Raw genomic sequence first — 25623 nt, 5'->3', positions numbered from 1 at the left:
CAGTGCCATCTCTCATCTGTTAAAAATGTATCTGAGAAACCCATCATCAACCTATTCCTATTTAACCATCTTTAATTAAGACAGTCTGTTTGAAGCAAGCTTGAGGCCTGAGGCATGGGCACCAGCAAACCCTGCTGACGTCTGTCCTCACCTCACTGTATCAACACTTACTGACTGTGAACAGGGAGCTTATGGTCCAATTCAAATCATTTTGCTGAACAGAGGTAGCAACTGTGCAGCGTCAGCTCTAACATCACAGACAATAATCAGCTATGTTAGATCTCGGCTGCACCTGTGTCTTAAGACATGATTCATTCACTGACACTGACCATGACTCAGCAAAAGAGTAAGGCTAGCAAAACTTTAAGGAACTTTGGCAAGAAATTACCAAAACTTTCAAAATGGAACAGGAGAGGGATATTTAAAAGTTTTGAAAAAATTGATTAAACCCAGAAATACTTAATACTTAATAATCAGTTTTGCTTGTCCACTGTTCACAGCAGAAAATGGGTCAAGGTCAACTCAAACCAAAAAGAAGTTCGGTGCACCAAATTAAAATCATCAAGGTGAGCCTGAAGAACTTCAGTTTCTTTTTAAAAAGACAATTATTATTTCCCAGCTACTCTACAAGCTATAAAAGAGGAACCCAGTTGACATTAAGAACTCAAAGCCAGCTGAGATTACTTTTGGTTTGATTAATGGACATTAATATGCTCTGTGGAAAGAGTGGCAGATAAATCAGCCCGATTATACCTCTGTGAACAGGTCCCATACTTTACTGTAAATCAAAGGATTAGTGCACATTATTGTACTTTCCACCAGGTTTTTGCTGTTTAATTGTGATGTGACAGAAATATAGTATTTTTCTATGTACCAGCACTACATCAACACAGTCAACATCACAATGTGAAACCATTTGCGGCATATTCTCTGATTATTTTCTGATTCTGCAGATGGCTGACTTTACCACACCACAGCTCCTCTGGTGTTAACTATTTCATAGAAAGGTAAACACATCATATTTATTGTAGGTGCAGTGCAACTAAGACAGGAGTCCTAAAAAAGATGTACTGTGGTCTTTGTAATGGAGGAGTTAAAAGAGAATAAATAAATTTAAAAAAAACTAAAAACCATATTGACTTGTGGCTCACACACACAGGGTAGTAGTATGATGAGTAGTATGATCTTAACTTCAAATAAATAAGTCAAGTGTTGCTCTAACAGAGGGAGGGCTGCTCATTTGCATAATTTGCCCAAAGAAAGTCTTGGGCAGATATAAAATGTCATTTAATGATTTGCATCCTGAGTCCTGCATGTGGTTCAGTCATATATACTGCATATCAATATACTGCACTGAAGCTTGATACATTGCCTCATGCAGCTCCAAGCTCATACAGTATATTAAGTTAATGTGATGTTAATCAAACCCCTCTCTGTTACAGAGATTTTTTTAAGGTGGTGTTTGGTCTTGATTGATGTCCAGGTATTGATGCCTGGACATTAAGTGAATCACAAACTCCTGTAATCTGAGATCTACCAGCCTGCTAACGGCCTCCAGACTGAACTGAGTAGCAACATAATAAATTTTAACAGAAAACTTTGTAGCCATGGCTTAGCATGAGGAAAAATATAAACCAGAGCAGAGGACATTTGTTTTATACTTCTGAGGTCTGGCTCCAAAGCACTTGCTGCAGGGTCCTGGGAGGAGACCATTATCTTTTTGACTGACAACCTACCAGCTGGCTTATCTTTGATTATTTTATTTGTGGTCTCAACTAATGTCAATCAGCCCTATCTGTTAGAAATTACTTTCTATGCTACTACTTTGTTTTGCTAAATGTGTATTTAAGGACATGTAATTGCTGCCTAGATTATGTTCAGCGCAACATATTTGTACTCTTTGGACTTAGACACAGGAGACGGAGATTTACATACTGGGTTCTAGATGTGGTTATGGTCACAAAAGCACTTTGCATATGTTGTCATTTTTCAGTGACCATTTAGGTTTGGTAAGAATATTTAGCGATTTGGCAAATACATCCAGTGAAAAACCTGAATCATCCAAGATTATTCATTCTCTTTCTTTTGCACCTCTCCACAGATACAGTCACTATTACATGGTGACATGAATACTCTGTTTTTGTTGTAATCATGGATGACAGAATTGTTGAAAAAAAGATGAGCCAAGGATCAAAGTTAGATTTTTTTTTTTCAATAAACAAGAGGGGAGTGTTTTCTGTGCAAGTACAGGGAAAAAAAAGGAAAGATATTGAAGTGGGGGATGTGATTACAAAGTGAGACTTCACAGGATACCACAGCCGCCTGTGAGAGACTGCAGTTATAAATATATAGTGGTATGATCCTATAGTATATGGCCTTCCTTTTCTGAATTGCATCATGTGTTTCTCTGACTTGAGATTGTTTCAAAACAATAAAATGAAACTAACCAGATTAAACCATGGATTATAGATCCAGGTGTTGCTGGAGAAACAAGAGCATGTTCTTTTTTCTTCTTCTTTTTTTTTTTTAAACTGGATGACTGGTAAATAGTATTTTCACAAAGAAAAGAATGTAGTGTTACAGTAAGGTGTTTTCAACTAATGTTTGACAGTGTTACTCAGAAAAGGATCTTACCCAAGCACTTTACTATACTTTTGTCTAGTACACCAAACAGCATCTTGGCAACAGGTACAACAGTTTTATAATTTATTATTTGTAATAGCATTAATTTTGGGATTACAGTTACAACTACTGCTTATGTTCCTGTGCATTTCACCTGCTACCTGCATTTGTTACCTGTTACCTGAACCTGCTTGCTTGCCTGCCTGTCAACTCACCAGCCTGCTTGCATAACCATCCACCTGCAAGCTCGATTTCTGTTGTTAAAGATACCTCACTGCATCATCCAGTCTTTGAGTCTATGTGTGGGTCCTCCTCTCCTGTGCTGTTATCAGCAAGTTATCAGCAACAGTCTTGCTCCCGGGCCCTGTTTCTCATGTATGCCACCGTCATTTTCATCATTTTGGAAAAGTACATATTTTTTCACTTTGTGCAAAGAGCACATATTTGCATCTGCACATCTATTGTAATTTCACAAAATTTACAGAGACCACACAGCAGACAAGAAAAAGTATCTGGTATAGAGTGGCCATGACCTTGACTTTAACAGTATAATTTCAGTCTCAGTAGTTGAACATCTGCCAAGATGTTGCAGTATGAACTCAGGGTTACTGAATTCTTAGTTTTGCATTTACTTTGTGAAAATAACATGAAAAGGAAAAAACAAACTTTTGCCAAGATTTCTTAGTATTATTTTCTCCAAGTAAAAAGAAAGAGAGTTTAAACAACCACACCAACACTTAGTTTAAGCTCTGCAGCTTGCTGCTGTGGGTAAGCAATATTTGCCCACCTGTTGTGATAACTGTCAAACTAATGGTACTAACTCTGACCATAAGGCCCACTCTTTAAAATGACCCACTTGACTTGAAACATACTGTGGTTTCTGTTTCTGTTTCAACCAAATTCTGATAAAACAAATTCCTACTCAGCTGATATGCCAACAAAGTAGTTTTGAGTCTACAGTGAAGCTTCTGCTGACATGTTGGAAGTGGAAACATTGACAACTGACAACCAGTACACCAGTGCTAAGCCCACAACCTGTTTTTTCTGAAGTCAGAGTTTAAAACATGAGCAGGATCACAGAGCATATGAAACCAGCAGGTAGGTAACAAAAAACAGGTTTGTGATCAAGAAGGTGCCGGTTTGATTTCCTGAGGCGGCTGGGAAAATTTGGCCAGGGAAAGGGAATGAGTAATGCCTTCAGAACTCTTAGTAGCTGTTCACAAGCCAACAGTGGCGGTGACTGAGCAGATCCCAGGTGTGAACATCTACTGTACAGTACCCCTGAATAGATAATGAGGCAGGCTGTGCTTAAAGTGAGCCTTCACTCTCTCTGGCTCCTACCAATTCTACTAATTTTCAATAGAAAATGCATTTGACAGAAATCACAATGACAATCACAAATCATATTTTTTATCAACATAACAAGGAAACATTGTTAATTAACATCTCTGGCAAGTCTCAAAATGTTCATGCTGTTCATAGCCAGTGTTTCCCATTAATTACCTAGACACAAAAGTTTTATAATGAGCTGAAAATATTTCTACACTGTTAATTGTCTGTAAATTGTTCCCTGACAAGTTATTTCATGTCTTCCTTTTCATATCCACACAACTAAAGCATGATTTAAGTTTAAGTTAAGCACCCACAGCACTTGGTTAAGTTTAGGAAAAGATTGTGGTCTTAAAATTAAAAAGATTCATCAGTGATTATCATTTAACCATAACTACTTTTCTCAACATTAAACAAAGTGCATGTCTTCACACAAATTCGTTTTCCTTGAAAATGTACTGAGTTATCCATGCCAATACAAATATAAAGGAGTATAAACACAGCTAAACATTTCTAAGGGCTGAGGGTGGGATGTAAAGATATTAATTATACCACGGTAAAAATAAAATGGTAATGTGGAGTGATTTTGGACATGCATAATCAAGTATCTCTGCCCTCCTTTGTAATACCTGCTTTAATACCAGGCTTAAATTGCCCAAGCGTAATAGACTCACATCTGATTAGGAACTGATTAACAGTAATTGAATGGTAATGTGAATTTTTAATGGCTGCATAAATGGATCATTATTTGTATTAAACAGGATAGACCAGAGTTTACTTATCGCAATCACTTTGAAGACATCAACACTGAGCTTACACTTGGACACTAATGCTTGAATCTTTAATCTTAAATATTAATAGTCATACTTCATTAAAATTGAATGCAAAGCACTTATGTTGAGGGAATAACATTCCACTGCTTAATGTGCTAAACAGCAGGTGTATATCACAACAAGATGCAAGACATTAATTCCACTGGCTACATTCTCTAAGAAACAACATGGCTGAAAGCTAATGGCTCATATCAAAGTTTAATTCAGTTTTTCCCAGTCTGATAGCCACAGCTCAGGGCACGCTTCTTTGCTTCATTTAAAAATTGAGAAAAAAAACTTTGCCACAAATGCTGCAACACATTCTGCCTACAGTTGACCGGTTCTGCCTACAATGTCAAATGACCTTTTGTAATTTGACAACAAGAGGCACAGTCACTTATATTTAGCAGTGTTGTAAAAGTGTTGTAGATTGTTTTCGGCTCTTAATGCCCTGACCGTAAAGTTTAAAATGTTTTCAAGTTACTTCTGCATGACTCAAATTAGCGATCATTATTTACATGCCAATTATAAGTAAGAGCAAAACATGCAGCTTTGTTTGAGTCAGGGACCTCCCTTAAGCCACTCCACAAAAATCAAGATTACCATTTAAATTCACATTGCTGTAACACTTCATAAAGTCGAGGAGGGAGCTGACAGTCACATATACAGCTACAGTGTAATGAACTCTGTGTTTCTCCTTTAATTAAAGCTCTTCGTGACAAGCTATTTTGTTAAAGCTCTTCAAGTATTCAGCAAGTGAATTCTTCTGGGTTCTAACCTTGAGATTCACATGACTCATCTCTTATACAGAATGTATTTAGTTCTAAGACAGACACAGTTTCTCTGAAGCAGCATATACAGCTGAATAACATGTTTTTAAAGAACATGCAAATTAAGTCTAATTTAACATTTCATAGGTGTGAGGTTTCAGTGCCATGTGGCAGTGACTGGGCAGCTATGATAGTGTATGTCCATGATATGTTGTATTTGGTCCTGTCATCACAAGCGATCCATGTCACCATTATGCAGTTTACACATGTTAGAGGTGAATGGGGTTTTTGAGTATGGACGTACACTGATATTCATGATACTCTACTGTCTGCATTTTACTGCAGGCCAATCATTCTCAAATATTATACAGCAGCTACAAGTTAATGCAATCCAAAGCTGTAATCAGAAATTTGACTCTCTTGCACACACGCGAGTGTGATAAAAAGCTCAATGAAGCAAAACTGAGAAACTTGCAATTTTTCTAATTGCTGTTTGCCAGCTAACCAGAAGTAAGAAAGGATGGTGGTTACATACATGGCATCTTCAATCAAAACAAAGGAGAATTTTTTTCATTTGGTCCAGAGAGACTTTTTCAAGGCCTGTTTAAAGACTTGCTAAGGGAGAATCTGAGCCTCAACTCTGAAACACACCATGTCCAAAACATGAGGAAAATCATTTCCATGTAAAGCACATTGACTGACCTGTTTTAAACCATTTTATATGATCAAGGCTGAAATGAAAATAACTGCTTCAGAGTATTTTTTTCAGCCTGCTCAAATGTGTGCTTGTGTTCAACAGGCACACAGTAAGATTTGTGACTACTTGTGGCTATATGGGCTTTTTGAACATCAAAGTGTCTGGCTGGAGTAAGGTGGCCAGCTGGAGTCATCACAGGGCCTTTCAATACTGGCTTGAAACCCCTGCCCTGGTCAATAAACACTCATCTGCACCCCCCCAAAAAAATCCTTTAATCTTCAGTCACCATATATATGCTGCCTTCCTGTGACCAGATCATGGGAAATAGACACTGATGCAATTTCCCACGCAAGGAAATCAGGTAAGTGCATTCATTAGTCACATTAGGCTTCTTGCAGGGTCAAAGAGGGCAGAGATTCTGGGTAATTAAATGTGGTAAATGAAACACTAATTGAACGAGCGACTCACTGCCTCTGATACTTGTTTAATCATATGGAGAAGCAGATAACAAAAAAATGGGATTCATTTTCTTTTGGGTGTGTGTGTGTGTGTGTGTGTGTGTGTGTGTGTGTGTGTGTGTGTGTGTGTGTGTGTGTGTGTGTGTGTGTGTGTGTGTGTGTGTGTGTGTGGTGGGGGCGGGTGGGGGGTGGGGGTTCAGCCTGAATTGATCACTTGATAATAAACATTAAATAACAATCAAGGTAGATGTGTTTCTTTTGACTCAATTACAGAGGAAACTCGGGGATTGAATGATTAACAGTTTAAAGGTAAATTACAGCACACCTGGAGTGAATAAATACATGTGATAATGATAAAGAATTTATTTTTATTGATTTTATTCCCCATAATAAATAATGATTAAATGCATGAGTTCAATAATGAATATAGTGTGTAATGTGCAAACGGAATATTAAGCCTGTTTTCAGTTAAAGCAAAAAAGACACTGTGTGAGCAGACTGGTGTAAAACACACTGTCATATGTTTCTCTTATTTACAGTTCAGCCTATAATTGCTGTATGTCAGTCTTTGTTGGCTTTGCTCACCATGTGATTTATTGGCTTGATATATCAGTTTGAGTCATTTGTCAAAAGGTTGCAGTTTACTTTTTTTTCTTTGATATAAGGACTGAGATATCTGACAGCTAAATCTGAAGGTCTTTAAAGAGACCACAAATATATTTCTGTTTATTTGTGAAGCCCCAGTCTTCAGTGTACACGATCTGTGAGACTTTGTGCACCACACTACACTTGGACTGGACTACATAGAACATAGTTATTCAGCATACGTAATTTTAAATATAAAAACAACTTCAAATTCAATTTGTCAGATAAAATCGGGCCTCATATAGCATGTAAAACTGATATTAATTTTTTTAAGAGAAATAAATATATCAACCTTAATACATTTCAATTATTGGCATTGTTGCATGCTGATTACAGCATTTACAAGAGCAGTGTCAAGTATGTGTTGATTAGGTCTTTTTGATTTTTTTTTTTCTTAAGACATTGTGTCTGGCTAAAGAATGTTGTGGGGGGTTGATGAAAGGATTTAATGCATTTAATCACCACATCCTTCAAATTTCATGTTTTTTTTCTTGCATAAACTTGAAGCAGCAGACCTTAAGCAGAACTCTATGGATCTGCAGCCCATTTTGTTTAAATGCTTTTTTATACTTATTCTCTAAGTTCAAAACTTAACACAAACGAACTGGACAGATGGTATTTCAATTTTACTGTAAACTGGCATTAATTCTCTGATTGGTGTTTTAGCCTGATTGCTCTATGAGGGAATGTTCAACTCATTTGGGCCCACCTACTAGCACCTAGCCAGTGCACCCAGAAAGACATGAATGTGTTGCCAAGTTTTTACTGACAAGCTTAGGCAAAATAAATTAGTGTAATTAACTTGGGCAGCAAAACTCTGGCCTAATTGATCAACACCCTGCCACCTGGGCATGTGTGGTTCCAGAAGAGTTAACGTTTTAAGAGCCCCACAGTGGAGCCAGAAGTTGGCAGCAAGCATGTTCGTGCCCTTGGTCCTGGGTTTTCCAGGTACTTTGCTGCCTTCAAACTTAAAAGGGCACATGGTCCAGCATCAGCCACTGAAACAGTCACCTTGTCAACCTGAGATAAAAGGCTGCTCCTCACCCTCCAATTTCTTTGGGCCAATCCAAGCCATTCTCCCGCAGTTTAACAAAGACACACTGGTGAAACCTGCTTCTCCTCAACTATTTTTTTTTCAGCTCCATGATAAACGAGCATTGTCACTGCTCTGCGCACACTGAGGTGGCAATAAGGGCAGTATCTCACAAAGAAATACTGACATCACAAGCCAACCCCTGAGCATCAGTGTCCCCAAATAACATTCTGTTTTCATTCCCCAATTCATCAGCCTGGATCCTCAACAGACCTGAAGGTGGCAGGAAAAAGTCAACTATTGCTTTTAAATTTTGGACTATGCACACAACGCTTTTCATCCGCATTCAGAGATGATGATTTACAGCTTTCATATTTTCATTTGCATACACCAAAATACTACAGAAACAACTACTGCATACTGTGTGTCAGGCACACAGGCAGACTGGTAATACATGAATTTAAACAAAACCATGATTTACGGGTAGAGACAGTAATGCCTACTTATTGTCAAGACAGGCATTGGTATAATTAGATCTCTATTGTGCTTTCAATCTTTGCCCAAGGATCTAACCAATAATAACTGTCTTCAGAAAAATGTCTTTACTTTGATGACAGTTGTACAAAACCTCCTCAGATTGAGCAGAAGTATCCTTTAAGGCAGCTGAAGTCTTAAGTACCTCTATCCATAATTATTGATCACTGTTTTTCATCTAAAATGGCAGAGCAGTCGGTCCTGATGATCTCTTCTGCCTTCATTGAATGGTACAGTAAACCCAGCAGTAAGATAGCGGCCATAGGAAGGCAGGGTCATTCTGCTGATTGCATTTACAATGATAAACATGTTTCTCATTTGATTTCCTCTGGACTCCTTGCCGTCCGTTGCATGATAGATGTGTACTGTATCTGTGTAAGTGCCTCTGTTATTGTTCAGATGGCAGAGCTGGCAGACTCTCTCTCTCTCTCTTTGTCACTCACACTTTCTCTCTCTCTCTTCTCTCTCTCTCTCTCTCTCTCTCTCTCTCTCTCTCTCTCTCTCTCTCTCTCTCACACACACACACACACACACTTCTCTTCTCACTCTCTCTGTCTCATCTGTCCCTGTCTTTCCCTCCTGCCTCTCACATAACAACATGAACATTTTCACTTTCTCTCCTTACTCAGAATCTTCCCCATGCTGCCTCCCTCTAATCCTGCCATGGAAGTGACTCACATTACAGCATTCTTCAGTTTAATGCACTTTAATAGCATTAATATCTGCTTTTGCCTCTTCAGCGGCAATAAACACCCCTTACATCTTAAGAAATCCGCTTAAGAGCAATTGACATGGCTAGTATACCAAAACAGAAACGTACCTTGGGTGAAAAGCAGAATAACTCATTGTAAAAGAGTAATCTGCCTTTTTTTAATGCATTGGCGCCCACCTGACACAGCGTGGCACATGGTGTACTGTAAACAGACACTGGGGGAACTTAGACAAGGAACAGCCAGCTCCCTGTGGTCCTTCCTACTCACTCTCACTGTGTGGAGGAGGCCTGCAGATAGGGGAAGAACACAAGTCCCTGCCACCTTCTGTGCCACCCATGTTGCTGCTGCAGTGACAGCCAAGGTCAGCTCAGGAATGACAGAGGGCTCCTGCATTGAGATAAGACTCTCGCAAACATCTGAACCACCGTGCCGCTCCTCGAAGGAAAGAGAATCTTGCCCGTGAATTATTCAGTGGGTCTCCCCCACCCTAAATAACAGCCGGCAAGCATTGTTTGACATCCCGAATGAATAATTAAGGACTGACCTTTTGTTCCCATTAGAGGTGATAGGTTGATAGTGCCATACTTTGTGGGTGAGGCTGTTAGACGATGTGAAGGTGCTGTGTAGAGGAACTGGGAATTTTATGTATTAAAATCAGCCAAACTCTCATGCACACGCAGTGATACTAAGAAAAGACACACCATGTCCCTGTGGGATGCACTGATATACAAAGACATAGATGCAGTCTCTGTTGATTGTTCCTAAAGCACAGCCTGAAGCCATCCTTTGTCACTATTTCCATGTTCTCATGAGAATTGTACTGTAGTTTGTTCCTGATACATCAGAGGCTTTTTGAATATGCCAGTCAAGAGCTTGTAGTCAGCTCTGTGAATCAGAAATGATGTATTAACACAAAGTCAATCCCAGCTCAGCTGGCTAGGTCCGGTTTGGTGGCGTTCCAGTGAATTATGATCTATTTCCCAGTCTTGTATCAAAATGAGGTAATGAATCATAGACCCCGTTACAGCACCAAATCTACACAGTATATCCAAAATGTAAAACTTTATAGCAATGATGATAAATTATACTTTTCATTTCTGTTACATATGTATTATTGTGTGGCCATTAACACTTCAGCAAAATCTGCTGTAAAGGTAAGTTTGGAGGAATTTGATATTTTTCTTTTTGTTTGCAAATACCATGAAAACACCAAAACCAACTATAACTGTATCCTACTTACAAGGATTATCTGTGTATCCAAAGGCTGTTGTATCTTTTTCCTCTGTGCCACTGAGCTCCACTATTGTCCAAAAACTATTAAAAACACATCAGTGAGCCACAATGTTGCACCCAGTGACACGTTCCCTCATTACAATGAACAGGGAGTGCAGGCGCTGCAAGTTTATTTTGAGTCAATCCCACATACACATCGTTGTTCTGCTGTAAATACTCACTAGCACACCAAATGTGTATTAATCCATATCCATAGCAAGATTTGGTTTTAATAGGATAGGATATTTTGGCTCACATGCCTCATTCACTATATATTTGGTTACATGACTTGCCTTAAACCAGACTTGTATTCCATGCTTTTTTCTTGGAAAAAATTTCACATCTCACATTTTGCAGAGTTCCACTCTACTTTGTGTAACTGTCTTTCAAACATCTGTACAGCTGACATCTGAGCTCACCTGAGAGGCTGCAGCTTCAGCTCCTGGTGTGTCTCTGTGCTGGTTAAACTGGATCCTCCTGATAAGATGATGCATGGCTTTTACAAACAAACTAGTCAAGTGGACACGCTGTGGCTAATCTTCCATATAAATAATGCCCCTGTCATAATTAAGCATAGTATCACATAATAACTCTACTCTTGATCCAAATGACACAGATTTCCAAAATGATACTTTACTCAGTTCAGTTCAGTTTGTTCAGCTTTACAGAGGCAACAAAACATTCTTGTTAGCTATGTTGTTTATTAAACTTTGGTCCTTTAAAAAGAACTTGATGTCCCCCATTTTTCATCCACCATCCAGGACGCATTTTTGCCTAAAGTTACAATAATAACACTGGTTGATGTTAAAATGACATATTTGAGCACGGAACACAGATTAACTGGCCTTACTCTAACTCTAACTCCGAAATTTAGATGTAAAGTCAATGGAGGAATGTTTGAGCAAATAAACGATTTTTAATTCTCATGTTTTATTCATTTAAACTGTAAGTACCAACCACTTCGAATTCAATGTTTATTTATCTCACTGATGTTACTGCAAGTGCTGCAGCTAGCTGATTAGGCGTGGTACAGCCTGAGGGTAGCAAGATCATCAAGTCAAGTATTCCCCATATCTCCTTCTTTCACCCTTCATTAAAATAACTTCATTTTGTTATTTTGTCCCTTTAATCCGTACTCCAATCTACACCCAGGTCTGAAAAGCGTTGCCAGAACATTCATGGTTGAGTAATGTTTGCTAGGAATTTCAGTGTCCTGATGTTTTATTAAATTACTTTTTCTAAAACAGTAAAAACAAAGTTATTTTCATCTTCAGTAGGAATGAATTGGCTTGAAGCTGGTTGTCTCAGATATGATAGATTGAAGTTTATGTAAATGCTAAGACAGTAACTTAGAATTAAAAAGCAATGGATGATCTCTTGTATGAATAATAGTTTAGAATGGTTAACAACTATTTCTGAGATGTGAGAAAAATTACTTTGTTTAATTCATTATTTGGTTAAAATCAGCAAGCTATGTGAGCAAGGACCTTAAGATCTCATCCGTGATTGATTAGTGATGGCTACAGGCGTCCAGAAGAGGGAGCTCTTGCCACGGTTGCTTCATTCTCGATAAACGTGTAAGAATGAACAACATGGGTGGACATCTTTATCGATTCTCTACCTTTTCAGGTATAGAATCTATCCACACTTTTTCAATACATTGATGGATATACTTGGTTACATTTTAATTTGCTGAATGTTTGTGCTGCCCTTGTTTCTTGGCTAGCACTTAGCCTCCAAATTAAGCTGTGATTTAGGAGTGTTGTTGACAAAGGCTCAAGCTTGGAGAGATGTGATTTTGAACTAAAGGGGATTTCTGTGGAATTCAGTGAAGCTTATTGGTTTTTGGTTATTTAATATAAATACGGTTTTGAATGTCCATAAAACACTACGGCTAGCACATTTTGAGTGTCCAGGCTGTAGCCAGACATGAACATGTATGTTAGCCAAGTTGTGCGTATTGTTATCGTGAACTGTTGTGTTTATCAAAATGCTTTGCTGTATTGACATCTGTAACACAGATGCCAATATACTTGTTTGGGAATTTAGTACATTATGAATATATTTAAAGATGTTATATTTTATAGAACATGTACTAAGCATTGGTCCCATATGGAATTAACAGAATAAATCACTAGTCAGCCCTCAATGGAAACATTCATATCCATTTTCTTTTTTTTAGTTGATATTCTCTGGACCAGTCACACATTACATAACTTCTCCATAAAGAACATTTAAAGAAGCTTTGTGGACTAAGATCATTCATACTGGACTGAACGACCGCGGACAGCTGCAGTGGAAACAAGCTTATTTTGAACGTGGTTGTTATGTTGTAGAGTTAGAGACAAACCAATATACTGTTGGTTTTGTTTTTTTCATGGGGTTTGTTGTACATCAGCCTCACCCTTTAAGAAAGCCCTTTTGTGTTTTATATTAGCTCAAAATACTGCTATTACTGTATTGGACAGCATCTATAAATTTTCTTGCCGAGACGCATCACAGTCTTCTCCAGCAAAGGTTTGCACCGAGGGATGGCTTCTGATTCCTCCACAGTGTGAGGAAGAAAACCAGAGCTGCAGTACACCCGCAGTGACACACTCAGGAGAGAGAGACTCTGAGGCGAGCACAGATTCCTAGTTTAAGGCGAGAGATTGGATGCTGAAGACAGACCATATTTATAGCCAGGGATAGGAATAATTCATTGTGATCAAAGTGCAGATCATGCTTCGTTCCATCACAGAGCAGATGTGGCAGAATGAAAAGAGCACGCTTTCTCTCCGTCTGCTCTCTAGCGGCTTCCCTAATGGATACAGTGAGGCAAAGTTATCTCTGTGAAGCCGCTGTGTGTTTGTCGTCATGTGCACTGCTCTGGTTCTCAGGTGGCTTCACTTTAGAAAGAATGAGACCCTTCCAAGATGTAACATGCAATAAAAAAGAGAAGAAAAAGCCTCCCACATGCAGGACGTCTCCTCAATCAGAGCGAGGAGTGAATATCAGATTCTGAGCTCACAGGGGGAGGTCATGTGCCTGAAGCCAGGTGCCATAAAGCACATACACAACAACCCCTGTACGTCACATGGCTCCGGTACAAGAGCGTGAATAAAGTAGATCAGAGAGTCAGAGGTCAGAGCTGACTGACTGAACAGCTGAAACTCTGTTTGAAGTAGGACCCCATTTTACATGTTTTCTATTATCAGTGAATACCACTGTTAGTAAGACCACACACATATGCACCCATCTCTCCACAAACGCACACACACACAAATGCAAGCATCCCACCATACCAGTTTCTTGTTTTTCATTTTTCTCTCCCCCTCTCATACACTCACTGTGTCCCAGGGACACACACGTTCCCTTTTTCTTCCTCTATTTTGTTTTCGGTCCCTCCTGCCTTTTCTCTCCCAGTAATGCTTTCACTGCAATCACACACAAACACAAAGACACACATGCTTGCTTCTACCAGTTTCATTTTCTCTCCCTCCCACACACAGACACACACATGCGCCTGTTTCTTTCTCTCTTTCATTTTCTGCATCTCCAACCCTTTCTGCTTCCCTGTCCTTCAATACGCGCGCGCACACACACACACGCACACAAATACACAGTCGCACAGACATACAAGCTCCTTCATCTTCTCTTTTATTTCTTCTCCCTCCCACACTTTTCCTATCACTACCTCCATGCATGCACACACACACAAACAGAGGCACTTGTTTCATTCGCTCTCATTTTCTCTCTCTCCCCATCTCTCCCAATCACTCCTTCAGCACGCACACACCCTCATACGAACCTCTTTTTCTCTGTCTTTTAATGTTTCTCTCATCCTGTCTCCCTCCCACAATCACTTAAACACACACACACACACTACCGGCAGTCCAGCTTCCCTTACTCCCAGCTGGGCTTGGACAGCTCTCTTCCTCTGGCCTCTCTGGGCCATCTGGAGTGCAATGTCCCCGCTCCGCTGGTCCCCTGCCAGCCGCTGAGCCTCCCAGGATGAACACAGCATCTTCAAGCACAATTTGTACGCGTCAAAGCTCTGCTGTGTGTCCAGTGACCCAGCTGAGTGAAGTCATTGAGTCTCGCATTTCCCACCTCAAAGGAGCCTCATTCTGCTTTGATGACACCTGTGCTCCCCATCCAGAGAGATGGAGGATGGCGCAGTAATTGATTAAAACCACCGAGCAACCTTACTAGCAATTACAGCTCTGTTTATGATCTTGTGGAGGGTTTGTCTTTGCATGAGGAGTGAATATCAAAATCTGGCACACAGGTCAAGTACCTCAGCAAGATTTTCAGGTAAAAAATACACCTGTCTTCTGCCTAAATTACAAAGTGTGGAAGTGGAAGAAAATCCCATCTCCTCTTGTAAAGACGTGCAAGACTCATTTTAAATTATGATAGCTGGGACTGTCATCTGTCCATGGTTTAAATTTACACATAAAAGGAAAATACAAATGATCTTCCAAACAGCAGTGGAACCTCAGAAATCTGAATTCAATAATGTTACATCTCCTGACTCTATATTTTTTATAATCCTTTAATATAAAGTGTCAAAGACCCACTGGATTTGAGTCAGCAATGTGTGTTAAGCTCTGTGCAAATAAAAAATACCAAACTTGTAGTATTTTGTATTTCAATGCAAAAGACTGGGAAAAAAAAAAAACGTGCCTTTGAAATTAAGTCATGACTTGAAATTAATCACAAGTCATTCAACCACAAGTTTCCCACCTCAAAAGGGCCTTGTTCTGCTTTGATGACACCCACGCTCCCTCTCAGCTTGACAGGGTAATTGATTAAAGCAAGTAAGTCACAGTACTTGCAATTACAACACTGTTTAAGATCTTGTAGACTTTAAACTTTCTTAACTGACCACCGACATGCGTAATGAATGCAAAGAAAATCAAAGGAAAACAAGCAGGAATGTTGGTCTAGTGGTTTCTTGCTGGATAATCAGTTTATATATATGTATTTTTTGGTTTGATTTGCTTTTATTCTGATTTCTTTGGACAGCACTGTGGGAGCTTCTCGGGTTTTAAAGTCACTACAAAGCTTAAGGTTGTGTTCAAGATGCTAGAGAAAAATCATTTACGCTATAAAAGTGGCATGACCCAAAATACATGCCTGAGGCCAGTTTGTGTGCAGTGGCTATATTTATAGTCTAGAAAACACAGCAATTCTATGCGACACCCAAACAACAGCACACACAAACTCTGTCCTGATCTTTTCTATATATCTGACTGTACTCCAACCACCAGGTTTGCCAGGCTAGATAAAAAAAAATAAAAGCCACTAAGCACCATTGAATGGATCACTTCCTCATTGCCACTTTAACAATGCATGTAAAGAAGACCCGTCCTATGTCATATCTTGATGTGTGAAAATATTAAACAGAGAAAACAAACTGTATTAACAGTCAGTGTAACAGATTATTGCATTTTTTAACTATGCAATAATGTGCTTAATTTTACAGTGATCCCATGGCCTTGCCATTTCTCGACTGATAAACTATGTTTAAATTTGAAGTAAATAAACTCTGTGTAATGCATTACAAGCTATCTCAGACCTTTACAGAATAGGGACAAGAGACAAGAACTGCATTCATTCTCAAACTTTGGTTTGCAAGGGTTGCAGAGAACAGCTGGATTGACACCGAAAAAAATTTTGAAGAGTGGGATACTTGATGATGGCAAGCATACATAGAGGAATCAACAGGCAATCAGTGTCATCTGTGGGTCAATATGTTTACCTGGTTGTATTATGTAATCTAAACCAACTCAAGAGAGATGAATAGCCTATCGTAACTTTGTAGCTATAGCCAGTGCCTAAGATCGTTAACATGAAACACATGCAAACCCTCAGGACAACAGATAAAGGCAACAGACAGATTGGACGCTGGTGACTTTAGAGGCTGTAACACAATATCTCATAGAAATGACTGAAAACAGCTTATGTGCAGTTTACTGTGCACTGCATCTAGTATTGGACTCACCTCAACCGGGGCTCCCTGATACCATGTAGCTGAGAAGCAGGTGCAGAAGTGAGAGCGTCTTCCTCTTCTTCACTAGTTGATCAGCCAAGTCTCTCTGTTTCAGCACCACCGCCTCTTTGGGGAAATGATGCAAGTTTATGGTTGACGCTGTGAACGCATCGACTGTGCGGGCTGAGAATACGTCTCCTTCAAGTTTGATGCCACCTCGTTGATGCTCTGGCTGGAGCAAACATGACTCGCCGTGCCTGATGCTTTTAGAAAGAGTATGGCCAATCACAATGCCTCTCGCTCTTTACTCTCACATCTTTGCGCATCCCCGAAGAGTCTCCAAGGACCGGTGCCTGTCTGCCTCCAGGCGGGCTCGGCTGCAGTATTAGTGACTTTAAGACTGGCTTCTCCTGCTATTGGAGCATATTTTCATTTGCAGTGCTCTCTTTGTCTTCAAGGCGATGCTGATACTGATAAAGATGGGGGTATGAATTTCATCCCGCGCATCGACTGGGTACGGGAGCGGAGCAATGGGAGCCAGGAGCAGGAGGAGTGTCTCTTACGGTCTGAGTTCATTAAAGACTCTTCTAATATGGATGAGCTCCGTGTCTTAACGTTAAAATAACCCGTTTTTTTTCTTACCAAATGGCGGGATCGGGGCGCGCTGCAAGTGCACACTGTATGATATGCGCTGCTATATTAAGCCGAGCTACGGCAGAGGCGACACAGAGTTTAAACTACACGTCACTCTTTCTATCACAGATGTGAGACACAGAGATCTATTCAGTCAAATAAGTTCAGCGTCATTAGTTATGAATTATTTATTAATTATGATTTAGAAAGCAGTGCCACTCTGCATGTGGGGGTGTTTATGAATGTCTGTGTTTGTGTTTGAGAATGACTTTCAGAATTTTAACCAACAGACTCAGCTCGGGACAGGATTTGTCTCCAATTTGTTTGCCCTATAGCTCCATTCAGCGTTGTAAGTAAAATTATCTATGCATTCATTAGGTTTAGGGACTATAGAAAGTATCCAAACGTGTGTGTGTGTGTGTGTGTGTGTGCAGGAATGTTTTATGATTGGTTATATAAACTGTATATCTTTCATGGCACTTACAATATTCAGCCCCTGAAGTCAGACTGGATTTTGCAGACTTTTCCAGTTCAGCTGTTCCAGTCCAACACATAGACAGAGACATACACTATGTGCACAGATGTGAGAATCAGCTATAAGTTTTATGCCTCCGCCAACTACTCACATTGGTTGATCTTGCTGTGCAGTGGTACAATTGATTTCAGGGTGACTGCATTGATTTGAGGTCCCGTCAGTCTTTTTCAATGTGATGAGATCAAAGTGCCATTTCAACACACTGGCCTCACCAAATTAAGCTAGTGTAAAGTATTACAGCCCTGGGCCAGTGAATAGCCATCAGCCTCAGAAAAAAACACACACAATAAGCTATTTAATCTTGCACTGATTTGAACTAAAGGATTTTGCCCAGTCATTTTCTCTAAAAAAAGGATGCATAGTTGGAGAAAATAGAGCTTTAATGAAAAGAGAAAAAGCCCTGTGGGATGGATATCAAAAGCCAGTGCATGTGCATAATTCATCTCAGACTATTTCACAAAGCCCTGCAGAAAGGCTTTCTTTAACCTGTTTTCTCGTTTTTCCTTTAAAATAACTCTAAATATTAGCTCTCCAACTGCACAGGAGGGAGAATGTTCACTCGGATCCACTGAGGCAGTATGCTTTTCAGTTTGGTTTCCTAAGTGACAGCTAGTATGAGCAAAAACCTTTGGAAAGTCTATGACAGCCCTTTAAATCTCCATCTGCCAGGCATGCTCATCTTTATGATTTGGTGGGAGCGACGGGAGTGGGTCAGAGTTAAGGAAATATCTGATTGTCATCATTTTAACCTGTTACATTTACAGATAGAAGCTGAATATTTTGTCTCGCTCTCTTCACATTATATCATTTCACTGTTTAAAAGTAGCAGATCTGTGAAATGTTGCTAGTGTACCAGGCTGCCAACGATGTTTGTGTTCAAATAAATATTAAATTTCATAGCATGTCGTTGTGGTTTTGTCAGTGTATGGTATTTTTTCGGGGCGTGGCTGCTTAGAAACATAGGAAGCAGGCTTCAGCCGGCACACAGCTGACACACTCACATGCTCCTCCTGACTTGAGCACACCCCCCTCTGCTGGTGTTAGGCAGCAAAGAAAAATTTTCCTTCGGCTTCATTTGGCTGCAGGGACTCTGGGTACAAGTCCAAGAACACTAATTCAGACCCACAGGAAGGCTTTGCTATCCACTGCAGCACAAGCAGGGTTTATTGTGAAGCCTTTTTAATTCACAAAGCTGCTGCATGTAAGTGGGACAAAACATCGCCCAAGTCCTGAAGATCTAAGAGGCATCAGCACAGCAGCTGCAGCATGTCTCTGCTGGGACTGTGGGCCGTTCACTGCGTGTGGTAACAGCCGACCTGACTAGAAAATATGCTGAAAATGATCAGTGTTGTTTATTTTTGCTTCAGTCAGGGTGAATAATCTGTATATGCACTTTTGAATGTGGTTTTATAAGGCAATCATTTACAAAGCAGGCAACAACTCTGCTTTTTCACAGGTAAGACTTACCTCAGAATGTGTTACTGTGTCCTCATATAATGTGTCATCTGTGCGTTTTTCATTATAGAAATACATTTCATCATGCCTTGTTATTTACATAAGCACAAGTGAAAAGAGATTAGGAATCATGTTCTGTTCTTGATCAGTGAAATGTTTATTTTTAGGTTTTGTCTTTGCTCAAACAACAAAGTCTTAAAGTGGACGGTGCCATTTAAACAGCATCTTTGAATGGAAGCGTCCACATGTCTAATGCACTTTAATGAACATGTAGTCTGTCGGACAGCTAGACCCTGATGGATTTTGAAGGTTGTGAGTCTTGACACAATTCCCTGGCCAAAAGACAAACAACCCCCTCATGGCACACTCATCAGTTCTATCCCTCTCACTGCTCATCATTCATCCAACTCTGGCATGTGGTGTTACTCATAATCAATAGTGTTGGGATCCAAAGTCTGCCCAGAGCAAGCAGTTGCCAATTATATAGCACCCACAGAATATTGTTACTGCTATGGTTAAAGTATGTTTTTCCTCTTAGCTGAACTGAGAGCATTGTATTGTCATTCACGGTACATGGATGCAACTGAAAAGTTCAGTGGGATGAAAAATAGCATCCTTGTTTTCATTGCTTAAAAATCAGCCGTAAACCTCCATATGCTCTCAGCACCTGGCTTGTTTGATCTCTGTTGCTTTAAATGTATTCGTATGTTCACAGTTAATTCATTTTCATTTTTTCTCGACGTGAACCTGTGGACAGATTTGTAAGCTATGGATATCAAGTAATGAATGATTCATTACTTTCTGACACAAACTGTACTCCAAGGTCCAATAATGCCTTATATAATCTTCCTCAAACTTATTACAGACTCAGCAATGGTATAACTCGGCAGTGCTCTAAATTGCTCTTTTGGCACAGCTGCCCTTTGATTGATTATGATAAATGGGCATGAGCAACAGTTTAATGAATTACACTGGCCAGACTGAATACAGGATTCTCCATCTGAGCAGGCTGTTTTACTCTTTGGTATTGACTGGTACACAGCATACAAAGGTCTCCAGTTTCATCACAGGTCAAAGTCTCAAACGGTGTGTGTGTTTTCTCCCTGGTCAGTAAGGGCTCTGGTAGACTGATGATTTATCAGAAACACTAAGCTGAAAAAAAAAAGATTCCACTGAAAAAATTTCATAAAGTTTTCAAGTTGCAATGCATTCAAAATGAAAAGTGCATTTGTAAACCCCGAAACTGATAGTACTGCAAAATGGCTGGCACACCTCACTGCAAAAAGCCAACAAACACTGCACAGAAGCACCACATAATTAGACATGAGTGATCGAAGAGGGCCTGCAACACAGCTCCATCATGGACACAGCACAGATTTTATGTGATAGTGATAGCACTTGAAGCACTACAGATAGAGGCAAAAAACATCTGGTTTCAGTGCTTTCCTTGTAACCATCTGTGCAGCACAAAAACTCCCTGATACTTTATCCTGTGCTCTTCTGATGAAGATGAATGCATTTGTGCTGCACCTCATTTGAGGTTTCCAGTGAGGGTGCACTAAGCTGGAGTCAGGCCCTGATCAATTGACAGGCAAGGCACCGCGTGGGCAGCCAATCCCCCGACTGAGTGCTCCAGTATCAGGGTGTGGACAAAAAGCATTAGGCCAAGCGTGACGATGTGTAAGAAAGGGTAAACCGTGGGCTATGCATTTTGCTCTCTGTATGCCAATTATCTGCAAATACTCAAACAGATGGCTCAGGGTAATGCTTAAAGATGCAGACTGTGTTAATACAAAGTCAACTGACTTTGCTGTGTCTAATGCTGTTTTATCTTTTCTTTTTTTTATTGTAGCACAGCCTCATTTCCTTTTGACTTTAGATATTTTTCTGTGGCCTCATTTGTTGAGGGGGGTGGGAGGAGATAAACGGCCTCAGTGGCTCTAAGCTTTGGTATCTGTTTGAGAGCACCTGTCTGCAGACTAGGTGATGTGCTTTGGGATGGCTGTATTTGGGTTAGGAGGATTCATGTTTGTGTCAGGACCACGGGATGACCTGTCTCTCCCAGAGAAGTGTAAAGATGATGAGTTGTGACTTCACTTGTCCAGCAGTCATATATTTGACTCCACTATCTGCCGGGTTCTGCCTGGCACCCCTCTACCAATTTGCTATAGTTCAGGAGGAGACAGAGTGAGAATAAACATTAAATATTGATTTCAGGTTGTATCACGGGCTGGGACATCCTTTCCATTATGCGGGTGCTTTTTTTTTGTGGCTACATTTGCTGTTATTTTTTGTTGTTGCAGTTCTTTATAAGAAAAAATTTAATCATGCAACCAATTCTGTGCAGAATTACGGAAATCTATGCTATTGTATAACAAAACTTTGACTTATCTAGCCTTTATCTTTTTGCAACTTTGTGATGAACTCAAATGTAGCATTTTATTTGCAACCTTGGTTTGCAGTTCCTTCTTCATCAGTCTGTTTGTCTTGTTTTGTCTGCTGGGTGATGGTAAACTGAGCATTCAGTGTGTTAATTTTTTTTGTAGTTTTTTTTTTGTAGTTAATAATTTTGTAGTTTAAATCACCCAAAAAGAGAATCTAGATAAGTGATTCCTGCACTGAATTGAGGGAATGGTGCACTTCCATCTCCATTAATGATAATGAGTGATAATGTGGCTCCAAACGCACAATTTCCACAGTGGGTTGCAAAGACTGTGTGTGTGTGTGTGTGTGTGTGTGTGTGTGTGTGTGTGTGTGTGTGTGTGTGTGTGTGTGTGTGTGTGTGTGTGTGTTTGTTTGTTTGTTTTCACATTTGTAGACAATCAGGTGCTTTATCATGTACCACTGTTTCATCTCTCCAAAGGAAAACTTTTAGAGATGGTGAATCATATCCTCCTCTGACACCTTCCTTCAAAGAACACCAAATAACAGTTTGCTATGTACAAAGCTTGTATTCTTGGCCACTAAGATACTGTCTCCAAAAATAAACACATAACATATACTGCTTCCCAAAAGTGGTTTAACCTGGATCTAATACTTACCTTTTGACTTTATTGATAACATTCAAAGCTATGACACTGACAAGATATCTGACAGAAATCTTGGACTTATTTCCATTGCTGCCTTTGGTATTGTTACTGTTCACCAACCTTAATCAAAAAAGAAACAGAAACTCAATGTCTGATCTCAGATTTATATTTTTAAAAGGAGAACTGTAGAATGAGAAAAATATATTTTGTTTGTTTGCTGTGAGAATGAGAACTTTTCTTATACTGTGGTGAAATCAAATAATGAACTCTCTTTGGATGCAGTTTCACATACACTCACAAATCCTTTTTAAAACTTAAAGAATAGTTTCAGAGAATCTCGTCATGTTTCAGTCTGATACTGAACTGAGTATAAATATCTAAAGCTGTGAGGTTTTGGCATAAGTGCCAGTGGACCTAGTCTATCTCTGGTGAATTCTTAAGTTGGAAGCAGCTATGTAGCAACACGTGCTCACTGCCGAAGGGAGCACTTTCATACCGCACTGCAGCAGCCGTCTACCAGACAAGGATGACACCTCTGCATATCACCACCTTAAATCACATTCTCTCTGATCACTGGAACACACGAGTCCTCGGAAGCAACACCCTGGGATTTCACAAGAAAAAAAAAGTTTCTTTCCGATGTAGAATATATGCCATTAAAGAAACTTAGAAAGATTTGTGTAAGATGACTAAAAGCAGAAATATAACTTTTATCAGATAGGAAGTAATTTAAATTTTTACTTTACAAAAAGTTTTACTTTTTGCTACATATATAAAACCCTATACATATAAAATAAAGGTATATAAAGGTATTGTTGCATGGAAATTAAATACCATGAATGAACTCTGCTTTCCCTCTTCACCCCCACACCCAGATTTACCTTCTAGCTACCTTTTCACTCTGGAAATAACTTTTAGAGAAAATGCCTACTGGCATTACCTGTAGCGCTTGCTTTTTTTTTTTTTTTTTTTCGGTCAAGGGCATTTTCCCCATGTCACAGAGGGCTGTGGAGAGGATTCTGACACAAAAACCAAACTGCTTAATGAACCCAAAGGATCCACAGGGCATGTTAAAAGCACTACAGGGCAGCAATGGCACTCAAGTCAGCTCCTTGCACTGTCTAAGAGCGTTATTTCAGCTCTTTCTAATGTACTCTGGGGCTCAAACTGCACGAATGACCTGACCCAAATGAAACCATTTTATCTTTTCAACTCTCCCTACGGAACCACAACAACAAATCCAGCCAGGAAAGTCATGGCTCTGAGTCTTCCGAGCCTTTTGAGATCACTGACACTGCAAGCAATGCAAGTATTTATGCTCTCCACTGCAATATAAGTTTTGTTTCTTTGCCACTGCTATGTGGTCAGTTGCTTTGATACCACGTTAAACAGCTGATGATGCAGTTTTGATAAAAATATGGCCAACTGTGCTGTGGTGAGGGGATAGCTCCTGTGAGTGGATATGAGCAATGCTGTTCCCATTGTGTGCATGATGCAACCAGCCACACCCAGCCAAGTGCCTGCTGTTATAATCTCGACTGTGAAACCTCAAGGGAGTGTAGAAGCATGGTAGATTAAACAAAGTGCTCACTGCAGTATGTATGAGATTGCAAAGTGACTGTCACCTGTGCAGTAAATAGATTCAATGTTGATTAGAGCTAAGTGTAAGAAGACAGCTGAGCTGGGAGGGTGCATTTAGCAATTGTGTTTCCTATTTTGGGAAACATGTTGGATATACAGACACACACACACACACACACACACACACACACACACACACACACACACACACACACACACACACACACACACACACACACACACACACACACACACACACACACACATTAGTTATGTGTAACTTCTCCCAGGTCAGCAGGTCAACCAAAACAGATTCAGGTGTGTTATGTTAGTAGCGGCTAGTGTTACTATGAGTTGTTGGTCTCAAACAGAAATGAGGAGCTGGCTGCAGAGGTCTGGTAAGCTCACTTGTAGTCTTCAGATCCAACAATGATTCAGGTTTTTCACATATGAAAGTTGTCCATTAAATCTCAAATTGCACAATCACATTTGAAACCATGATGCTCCTACATCATCCTCCGACCATAAGAAGCAGCCATTGGTTCACTGAGACAAAGTGCCAGGGGCTCCTGCCCTGGCATCTGCTGTTCACCACTTTGACAGTGTTTCTGCCTCTCCTGTAGTCTTCTGCCGTTTCCTCCACTGGACCACGAACAAGAGCATCCTTTGATGCCTCTCAGGCTCCTTCCAATCCCACACCCCAGGGCTCATGTCTTTCATCGTCCTCCTCTCTGTTCACCATGACCCTGCCCCCAATTACGCCAGTGGGCCATAACCTGGGCCCTTTTCATTCTACATTGCCTCAAAATACCTGGATGTTTTTCTAGCTTTCTGTTGAAATGATGGGTGTCAACCCTCTCTCATGGTAGTTTGTTTTACTTTATTTTACTGTCACAAAAATGAAAGGAATGTACAAGACAGTAGATTAAATTTCTGTTTCATGAACTGCCATGAGACTGGAATGTATTTGGTTGCTTATTCTGCTGTTTTTGAAAGGTGTGCAATTTTGCACAGCTGCCTGCAAAAAAATCGGAGTTAACTGTGATGCTGTCGTTAATGCCACTTAATGTGGCAGGTGACACCTATCAACATTGTGATGTGGATTGAAAACTCTCTGTTTAAGCACTTTGGCTTTAACAGGTTAGGAAGTCAAGCATCGTACTGAAGCAGAGTGAGCACAAGAGGACAATACTCTTCATGCTAAGAGTGTTTCACTCCATATTTAATTCAGAGCAGGTGATGCTCATTAAATATGCATGCTTTGGCTATTATCTTGGAAATCACAATCCTTCTGAAGAGAAGTGTCTGTAACAGTGTACTGATTTTTGTTCATCACAATGTGTGATACAGCTGCAAGTCTGTGTGTGTGTGACCATAGGAGGAGAGTAAATACACAGCATCTTTATAAAGCATGACCACTAAGGTACCAGTATCATCTTCCACATTACCTAATGTGTGTGAAATATCAGCAGATGAAGAGGAAGCTATAAGAAACTCTCAGGTCTGAGGGTTTCTTCTGCTCACTAAT

General features: G+C 39.9%; 1 protein-coding gene across 1 annotated transcript in view; it reads right to left on the bottom strand.

Moving 5' to 3' along the window:
- Window positions 1–16937, bottom strand: part of LOC121183191 (carbohydrate sulfotransferase 8-like) — a 160416-nt gene extending 143479 nt beyond the window's left edge. Inside the window, exon 1 of the mRNA XM_041040125.1 lies at window positions 16875–16937. The gene's annotated coding sequence lies outside the window, so the exon portion shown is untranslated. The remainder of the gene's footprint in view (window positions 1–16874) is intronic.
- Window positions 16938–25623: the final 8686 nt, after the last annotated feature.

Source organism: Toxotes jaculatrix, chromosome 1 (genome assembly GCF_017976425.1).
Source record: "Toxotes jaculatrix isolate fToxJac2 chromosome 1, fToxJac2.pri, whole genome shotgun sequence".
In the NCBI taxonomy this organism is placed as follows: domain Eukaryota; kingdom Metazoa; phylum Chordata; class Actinopteri; family Toxotidae; genus Toxotes; species Toxotes jaculatrix.
Note: the sequence above shows the minus strand (reverse complement) of the source record. Positions and strands in the feature narration are given on the sequence as shown.